Source organism: Arachis hypogaea, chromosome 16 (assembly GCF_003086295.3).
Source record: "Arachis hypogaea cultivar Tifrunner chromosome 16, arahy.Tifrunner.gnm2.J5K5, whole genome shotgun sequence".
NCBI lineage: Eukaryota > Viridiplantae > Streptophyta > Magnoliopsida > Fabales > Fabaceae > Arachis > Arachis hypogaea.
Genome location: NC_092051.1, coordinates 21,884,750 through 21,894,355, shown reverse-complemented (window position 1 = coordinate 21,894,355; position 9,606 = coordinate 21,884,750).

The window sequence follows — 9,606 nt, the reverse complement described above, 5'->3', positions numbered from 1 at the left end:
GTTCCTTTGGTCTTTCTCTGGCTTCGAAGTGCCGGGATTGGTTGTAGGCGGGCTGCCGCTTATTGGCAGCCACGACCCGGCTGACTTCCTCGTCATTAATGTATTCTTTGGCCACGCACTGGATCTCTTGCATCGTCCAGACGGGCTTCGTGGTGAGGTGTTTCCTGAAATCCTCATTTGACAGCCCGTTCGTTAAGCACAAACTTGCCACTGAGTCCGTCAGACCGTCAATCTCCAAGCACTCGTCATTAAAACGGTCTAGGTACTTCCTGGTCGGCTCTCCGGGTCTCTGTGTCACCCCCAGCAGATTGATTGGGTGTTTGGCTTTAACAATCCTAGTTGTGAACTGAGCCAAGAAGGCGCGGCTGATGTCGGTGAATTGGGTCACCGAGCCTTGCGGGAGGTTGTTAAACCACCGTATTGCCGGGCCCGCTAAGGTGACCGGGAAAGCGCGACATCTGACCTCGTCTCCCACGCCTTCTAGGTTCATCCTGGCCTCGAAGGCCGTCAAGTGTTCTAGGGGGTCTTGTGTTCCGTCATACTTCATGTCTGTCGGTTTGTCAAAATGTTTTGGTAATCGGACCTCGAGTATAGAGCGGTGGAAAGGGGTCGCTCCTATTATGACAGGTCCTCGAGCAGTTCTTCTCGACTCATCGTTCTCGCGGTGACGTTCCTCGTTGCCTCTGTTCGACGCGCGCCGCCTTTCGTGCCGGGCGTAGATAATGGGGTCGCGACTTCTTCTTCTGGGGCGTATCCGTTCCTCAGTGCTCTCCGACTCGCAATGTGGGCTCGGCGTGCGCCTCGAGTGGCTTCTTGAACGGGAACGGGTGGGGCTCCGCTCTGGGGAGCGTTGGTCGCGCTCTCTTTCTGCTAGTCTGCGCTCTAAGTCTTGCATTCTGTGGCGTAGTTCTTGCATTATCCTGGCGTGGTTGTCACCCGTCCCCCCGAAGGGGCGTCTCTCGTGAGCCTGCGTCGCATCCCTCGTGGGCGACCGTTGCTGCTGCCGGGATTCCGTCGCGACGGCGCCTCCCCCGAGTATGGGAGGCGCTACCTCGGAACCAGTCCCAGTCTGGACCAGTACGAAATCCATGAACGTCTGATCCCCACAGACGGCGCCAATGTTCGGTAGGTCGGGTACCGGACGGTTCGGGTTAGGATCCTGAGGTCAATGCTTCGGACGGTGGAGGAGCTCGTCTGGTCGCGGTTTCCAGATTCCGGGTGAACGAGGTCCCGAGCACTTCTGATGGGAAGGGGGGGTGCCACCTGCAAAGACACTCCGACGCCCTTGTCAGAATATGTGCAGGCGGAGAGAGTGATGTGTGAAATGTGACGTACCTTGGGGGGAGAGCCAGTCTCCCCTTATATACATGCCAGTAGTGGGCCCTTCCAGTGGGCAGGCCCGCACTCTCGAAGGTGTTGTCACACGGCTGTGCACAAGCCGTACGGGACACGTGTTCGGGTCGGGTGTAGGGCGAACCATCGGGCCGGCGAGAACTCGGGTCGGGTCGACCCGCGCGAGTTTTGGGCCAGGCCGTAACATGTTCCACACGTGCTTTCTCTTGGTTAATCACTCATATCCATTGCCGTGTAAGCCTTAAAACTGTTATTGATTCAAAACCACTCAAATTCCTCTTCTCTTTATTGACTAAGATGAAAAGATAATAAATCATATTGAAGTCTCAGAAAGCATAATATACAAATCACTTAGGTAGCGTTTAGTAGAGAGACAGAGACTGAAAGACAGAAATTGAGAGACAGAGACCGAAATAAATTTCAGTATTCTGTTTGGTGCAAAGTGAGAGATAGAAATTGAAACAAGAATAAAACTCTTATTTAATTTGCACAAAACATAAAATTAGAATTAATTAATTGAAATGAGGGTATTTTAGGTATAAAATATTATAAAAATTTTAGTTTCTGTCTCTAAAAATTTCAGTCCCCTGTGTCCCTACTTTTTGGAGGTACTGAAATTTTAGGGACAGAAATAGAAATTTTAGTACCAGTCTCTGAACCAACAAACATGATACTGTATCCGAATCTCCCAATCTCTGTCTCAGTACTTCAAAACAAACGCTACCTTAAATACTAGTGATAGTCTTTCCAAACATCTTCCACAATAAGAGTCGAGTCTGAAATGTTAATGAATAAGATAACTTCAGCCAATCTTTCACTCGTCAGCCTCTTATCAAACTAAATGGATTGTGAGAGATCCCTTAGGCACCATTTGTATCCTCCTTGAGCATATAGAGCTCGAACAATATTTCTTTATATTATAAATGCATGACTTGACTCTTTAGCTTCCAAAAGCATATTTCCTAAGAGATATTTATCCAACATCATATAAGTTCATACTTTATTCGGATGCTTGAAAAGCTGGCAAACTAATTTTTCAAGAACTATATTAACACAGAAAATCACCATACCTCTTGGAATTCCAATTTTATTCCCATTAAGTAAATTAAGACTTTTTTCACTAATTTTACCCTTTTACCAGAAATTTCTTATAATAAAATCTAATTTATTACACACAAGGACTCGAAAAAGAGTTACCTACAATTGTTAGATTGAAAGAAAAGAATCTAAATTGATAAGACAAAATCTCTCTGCTCTATTTAAGAGTCAACCTTTTTAATTATCCAACCCATTATTTATCATGTCCATAATTCCTTAAAAAGATGCTCTACTAACTCTAGAATGATTCAAAGTCACATCAAGATATTTTCTCAGATTTTGTGTGAAGCGAATATTAGAAACTCCATTAACGACTTCTTTCCACGTATTAGAAACAATTTTGGAACAAAGTGCCATAAATTTATAGACATTCAACTCAGAAAAAATTCATTGAGAGATTTTAGGACTCTCTCTGAACACTACTATAGACTCCCACAATCCTTTCTCTTGTTTTGAATGAAATAGGCAAATTTTTTCATACAAAATAGAAAAGTATGAAGAGTCATTTGGTCTCCTTGTCTAAGACCTCTATAGCAAAAAAATTATCCAGCTTGTCACCATCCAAAAAACTAATAGGAAAACGGAGCGATTGTAGTTCATGATTAAGATAATGATGTATCTAAGAAATCCAAATCAACTAAGAGTGTGTTTAAGAAATATATAGGGCTGTACATGGATCGGATAATATGCGCATATCCGCAGTAATTATCTACATCCGATTCGAATTTTGCGGATATTATCCGATCTGCAGAGTCATCGGATTGCGGATTTGGCAGTGATATCTGCGGATCTGATCCGCAAATCCGCATATCCGCACATCTCATATAAATAGCATAGTTTAAGAAAGTAAACCCTAATGTGATATGAATTTTAGTGTGTTATTTTATAAATTTTATGATATCTTATTTTTAATTTTTTATGTTGTAGTTCAACTTAGAATAATTAAACTTAAATCTTGTGTTATTATTTTGTTTTTGTTATTCAAGAGAACTTTTATTGATAATATTTTAGAAGTAAATAGGCTTAATCAGGTGAAAAATGAATTTTCTGAATATTTTTTTTGTAAAATTAGGCAAACAAAATCTTAAAATAAATTTTTTTTTTAGTTATGCGGATATATCCGATATTCGATCTGATCCGGCCTGAAAAAATACAGATATCGTATCCGATCCGATCCATGTGCGGCCCTGTTAAAAAATCTCCAATCAACTATATCATAAGCGGGATAAGCCTTTTTAAATCAATTTTAAAAGTGAGAACTCTATTTCTTGATTTGATGAGATGCATAACATGGAGCGTCTCTTTGGCTATAATGAAATTATTCAAAGCATCTCTTTCAATAATAAAACTTCCTTGCATCAGACCAATAATATCATTAAAGAAAGACTGTAACGCGTTAACCAGTACTTCAATAATAATTTTGTAGATAATATTACACAAATTGATAGGTTTAAATTCTCTCATGTTATTTAGTTTTTACACTTTAGAAATAACAACAATAAGAGTTTCAAGTATTTTTGAACTAAATTGCTCCTCCATAAAAGCACTCCTCGTCACTTGCCAAATATCTTCACCCAAAATGTCTTAATCTTTTTTAAAGTAAATAATTTGAAAGTCAAACAAATTCAAAGATTTAAGAGAATTTAAACAACAACAACCGTAATTACATATTCAAAATTAAGAATATAGTTTATTACTATTTAAGTTTTAGTTTATAAAAAACTATAATTAATAGTAGTATGAGCATTAAACTGCTTACTAATTTATTTTTCTTAAAATGTGTATCGAAACAATAAATATATAATTAATTAACGATTAATATCGTACGCCTTCAATTCATCAAATTCTAAAAATAAAAAATAGGTTTTATAACATATAAAATAAATAATATTTTAAATATAAAAATGTGCATACTAACATATATAAATTGAATTTTGTAAAATGTTTACTTTTTGAAAATAATTTATGAAAGTTATCTTAATTTTTTAAAAATTACAACACATGGTTTGATAAAATCTACTAAAAATGACTTTCTAACTTATCATCTTAATGTGATAGTTATGTGTTTTTTGTTATAAATTTGTAGTAGGATAGATGACAAAAGAGTTGTACTGTCTCATAGAAAATAAAATTAGAAATTGAAATGATCTTTTTTTTTCCCCTTAAAAAATTTCATTATCTTTCATAAAAATAAATAAAAGTCTACAAATACTTTATTTACTCCTTAATTAACAAACTGATTATTATTTATTATATGTTAAATTTAATAAATAAATTTTTAAAAAAAATAAAACTCAATAGAATAATTCATATTTTATTATGGGAAGAGATACAATATATATAACAATTAAACGAATATTAATATATACATCTATATACGTTTTTAGTGAAGTAAATATATTTGTACTTGAGTTCGTCCTGTTGAATCACACATAATGTTTTTGTAAATGCTTTTTACAGTGACAAAAAATATAAAATTAAAAGTAGTTTAATTAGCCATTCAAATAACTTAGATAAATGTAATAGGGGGATTAGAATATTCTTTTAATAATGTGTATTTTTTTTTTTTGTGATAATAGAGGTCAAAGACCCAAAAATAGAAAACAAAAAACTAAATGCCTTTAAAAAGAGGGACAAAAACTATATCAGAAACTAGAATGTGAGAATTTTTATAGGAGGCTGAATAAAAAATATAGAGGCCAAGAGATAAATATTGCCTTTTCTTTACTAGTTGATCAGCAGTAGAATTAGCTTTGCGAGGCACATTATTCCAGTACACATGAGTGATGTGGTTTGCTTGGAGCTTGATTTTCTCAATGAGGGAAGAAGAAGAATGAGTAGTTGGACAGCTTTGGGTAATGAACTTTAACGCTATAGCAGAGTCTGATTCCACAACTACACAAGAAAGATTCAGAGAAGTAGCAATCCGAAGACCATGGGCAATCCCATAGTTCCGCATGCATGATGGAGCAGCTTCCGAGATTGCAAGAGAAGCCTTTGACAAAACCTTTAAGATAGTTCCTAAAGATCCCGCCACATGCAGCATTATTAATTAGTGCCATATAGGAGCCATCTACATTCAACTTAACAACATCTTCCCTAGGAGGCTTCCAACTTATTAATCGATCATGATTGGCATAAAGAACATTCAGATGCACTTTAGATCTTGAAAAACGGTCAAACTCATCAAACCTTACTCTAATTTGAGCTATAGCCGAGGTCACTATAGTGGAGTTTTCTTAAAAAATTATCTTATTTCGGAAGAACCAAAGAGAGGATGCCACCACCCCAAAAAGACATTGCCAATTTCTAGAAATAGCGAGGTTGGTGCTCAACCAATCTTAAAGACTAGAGCTGAAGAAGCTTTGTTTCATGCCAAAGGCAGCAAGTTATCCCAGACCATTGATGCAAACCCACAGTCTCTAAGGACATGGAGGGTCGTTTCGCTATGGTTGTTGCATCTGGGGCATGATGGCGTGGTTGAGAGGTGACGTTGTTGTCTCTCCGCATTGGTTAGGATTGCATTATTAGCAACAAACAAAGAAAAGATCAAACACGTTCGGGACCGCACCAACGCCAAACCAGATTAAACGTTCCATTATAGGGAGAAGGATTGTTACAAAGTGTTTGATAGGTTTGTTTGAGATCGAATGAGCCATCCGATGACAAGTTCCATGCCACATGATCTGGCATCCTCCATGGAGATGGTGGAGAGATGGCAGCAATCTTCTTCACCATATCTTCTGAAAACCAACTATAAAATTTGTTCAAATCCCAATTACCTGAAACATCAAGAAAGTCCATCAAAGAACTAGAATAATCTGCATAATTAATTTTTACCTGCGACACATGCTGATCAAGACTGCCCAAATTGAAAACCAGTTATGTTGCCAAAATTCAATCACAAAGCCATCACCAATACGCCAGATATGATTTTGTTTCACATTTGGCCATGATTTGCATATTCCCTTCCATATGTTAGAGCTATTTGGCTTTCGCTCAACATTAGGAATGATATCCTTCCCAGCTTTATATTTGGATCGGAGCATAGTGGCCTATAAAGAATCTCTTTTCTCAACTAGCCCCCAGCCAGCTTTCATTATGAAAGTATGGTTTATTTTACTTGCATGTCTAATGCCAAGACCTCCTGCTTTCTTGGGTTGACAAATTTTATTCCAATTAATGAGATGAATCTTCTTTGATTGATCAGTATCACCCCAAAGAAAACTCCTACATTTACGATCAATAACATTACAAGTAGAGAGAGGTAATAAAGCAGTTTGTATAGTATAAAAAGGAATAGAAGAGATGACAGATTTTACTAGAGTAGTTCTGCCTGCAAACGAAAGAGAGGATGCTTTCTAAGAATTTAGTCTGGAGTTGAGCTTGTTGATGATGTCATTGAAGGTATGCTTGGATACTTTAGAATGTAGAAGAGGAACACCCAGATACTTTTCAAGGTTATCTGTTCTAGCAAATTGGAGAGCTTCACTGATCTCAATTCTAACTTGGTTTCCCACGTTTTTGGAGAAGTAAACCCGAGTTTTTTCATTACTAACTTTCTGGCCAGAGCTGTCACAGAAGGATTTGAGGCATTTATTGATAATATCCACTTGTTGGAGATTAGCTTCCGCAAAAAGAATTAAATCATCCGCAAACCATAGGTGGGAGAGCTTAGGACCATCCCTGTTCAATTTGATAGGCTTCCAGAATCCATGATTAACAGCAACATTAACCAGTTGAGAGAGGCGTTCAATACAAAGTACAAAAATGTACAGTGAAAGGGGGTTTCCTTAGCGAATACCTCTGAATGGAGAGAATTCATCTAATTCCTCACCATTCCAAAGAACTCGCATCCTTGCTGTGGAAATGCATGACATAATGAGCTTGATAATATGACTTAGGAAGCTAACCTCCATAAGAGTATCTCTAACAAAGCTCCATTTTATTCTATCATAATCTTTTTCTAAGTCAATCTTGATAGTCATCCACCCTTTCGGACCCTTCTTGCTTCTTATCATATGAATGACTTCCTGAGAAATAATGATATTATCTGAGCTATGTCTGCCAGGAATAAAACTGCACTGTGAGGGTTTGACTAACTTCTCCATGAGGCTTCTAATACGACTAGCAAGGATTTTAGTGACAACTTTGTAGGAGACATTGCATAAACTGGTGGGTCTCATTTGCTTGAGGTTAGTGACAAGTTCTACCTTAGGAATAAGAGTAATAAGAGTCTCATTTATCTCTTGAACTTTCTCTGGCTCATGAAAAACACGATGTATAAGGGTACAAATGTCAGACCCGACTTTATCTCGCTAGCTCTGATAAAAGACAGCTTGCAAACCATTATTTCTTGGTGCTTTAAAGCTGCCCATAGCAAAAATCGCCCCTTTAATCTCGATATTAGAAATATCTCCTCCCATTCTATTTCGGTTCTCCTCACGAAGAGTAGAAAAACTATTAGTGAAAACAAAAGGACACTCAAGGAAGGAATCCATATACAAATTAGAGTAAAAAGAAAAGGTCATACTCTCCAAAGTATTCTTATCAGTAATTAAATTACCATCATCATCTTGAAGAGAATGAATTTTATTCTTCCTCCGCCTAACCATAGTTGAGCCATGAAAGAATTTTGTATTTTTATCTCCAAATTCTATCCACTTATATCTAGATTTCTGGTACCAAAGGAGATCTTCATGGGCTAAAACTTCCTCAGAATCCTTCTAAAGTTGCACTTGAAGTTCTTCAAGAAAGGTATTATTATTGTAACTTAGGCTATTAGTAATGCCCTGAAGTCTTCGCAGGATCTTGCTTTTCCTTTTCCAAATGTCCCCAAAAATATTGGAGTTCCATTCTTTAAGAGAATTTTTGAAATTAAGAAGCCCTTCTGTCCAAGAGTTTTTCACATGCCAACATTGATGGACTAAATCATTGAAACCGGGATGGGATAACCAAGCGGCAAGAAATCTGAAAGGCCTCCTTCCTCTGTTGGGAGATGGATCAGCAGCAAAATTCAAACATATGGGAGAGTGGTTTGATTTGAGAAGGGGAAGGTGCTTCAGATAAGCCTCAGAAAATTTAAGCTATCAGTTAATATTGCTCAAACTTCTATCAAGTCTTTCTACAAGATTATCTCTCTTCCATGTAAACGGCCAACCAATGAAACCTAAATCAATCAAGCTACAGTCTGACACACAATTCTGAAACTCATTGCAAGCACCCAAAACAACCTTGGAAGAACCGTCCTGCCTTTCATGATCATGTAAAATAGCATTAAAATCACCAAGAAGACACCAAGATAAATTAGTATTATCAGCCAAAGAACGAATATTACTCCATAAAGATCTCCTGGTAACTCGTTGAGGACTCCCGTAACAAGCTGAAAGAAGCCAAGAATCTGAATTGTTGCAAGAGACTTGAAGATGAACTAGTTGATTACTATAATCCAGAACAACAACATCCCAAATACTCGCATCCTATAAGCACAAAATACCCCCAGAATGGCCAACGGCTTCGACAATAAAAGACCCATCAAAACCCATCTTATCTCTGATTTTCTTCCCTTTCATACCACTCACATGAGTTTCAAGCAAGATAATAAAATTAGCATCATATTCCTTTTGCATATCTCTAATAAGAGAATGAAAAGACTTACCTCCAGCACCCCGACAATTCCAACAAATAATATTCATCATAACAAGAATATGGAGAGGGTTATCGAGGACCGAAATCAATTTTTGGGTTGAGTTTCAAGTACCAAAACAGCACTGCCATGGGAAGACTCCCCATCCTTAAACTGATTCTTGCTTGGGTTCTCCAAAGTTGGACTTCTTTGTTTATTGGAATTTAAAGCCGCACCGCTCCCTGGATCCGGCGGTCTCATCGAAGATGAGGGATTTTGGGTTTGAACTAAAAAACTATTTCTTACCACATGAGCTTCAAGAGGTGATTGCCTCCGTTTGGAGATTTCAAAGGCTTCTCTTTGTTCATTCTGGAGGCGCCGCATATGTTCCAACATCGCCAACTCCATAGCTTCCATTTCGGGTTTCTTCTTGTTGTGAACCACTAAGAAAGATTTGCTTATATATTCTTTGGCTTTGGGTGAGAATTGTTCCAACATTTTGGCTTTCAATTTGTTACCTTTTTCCTTGG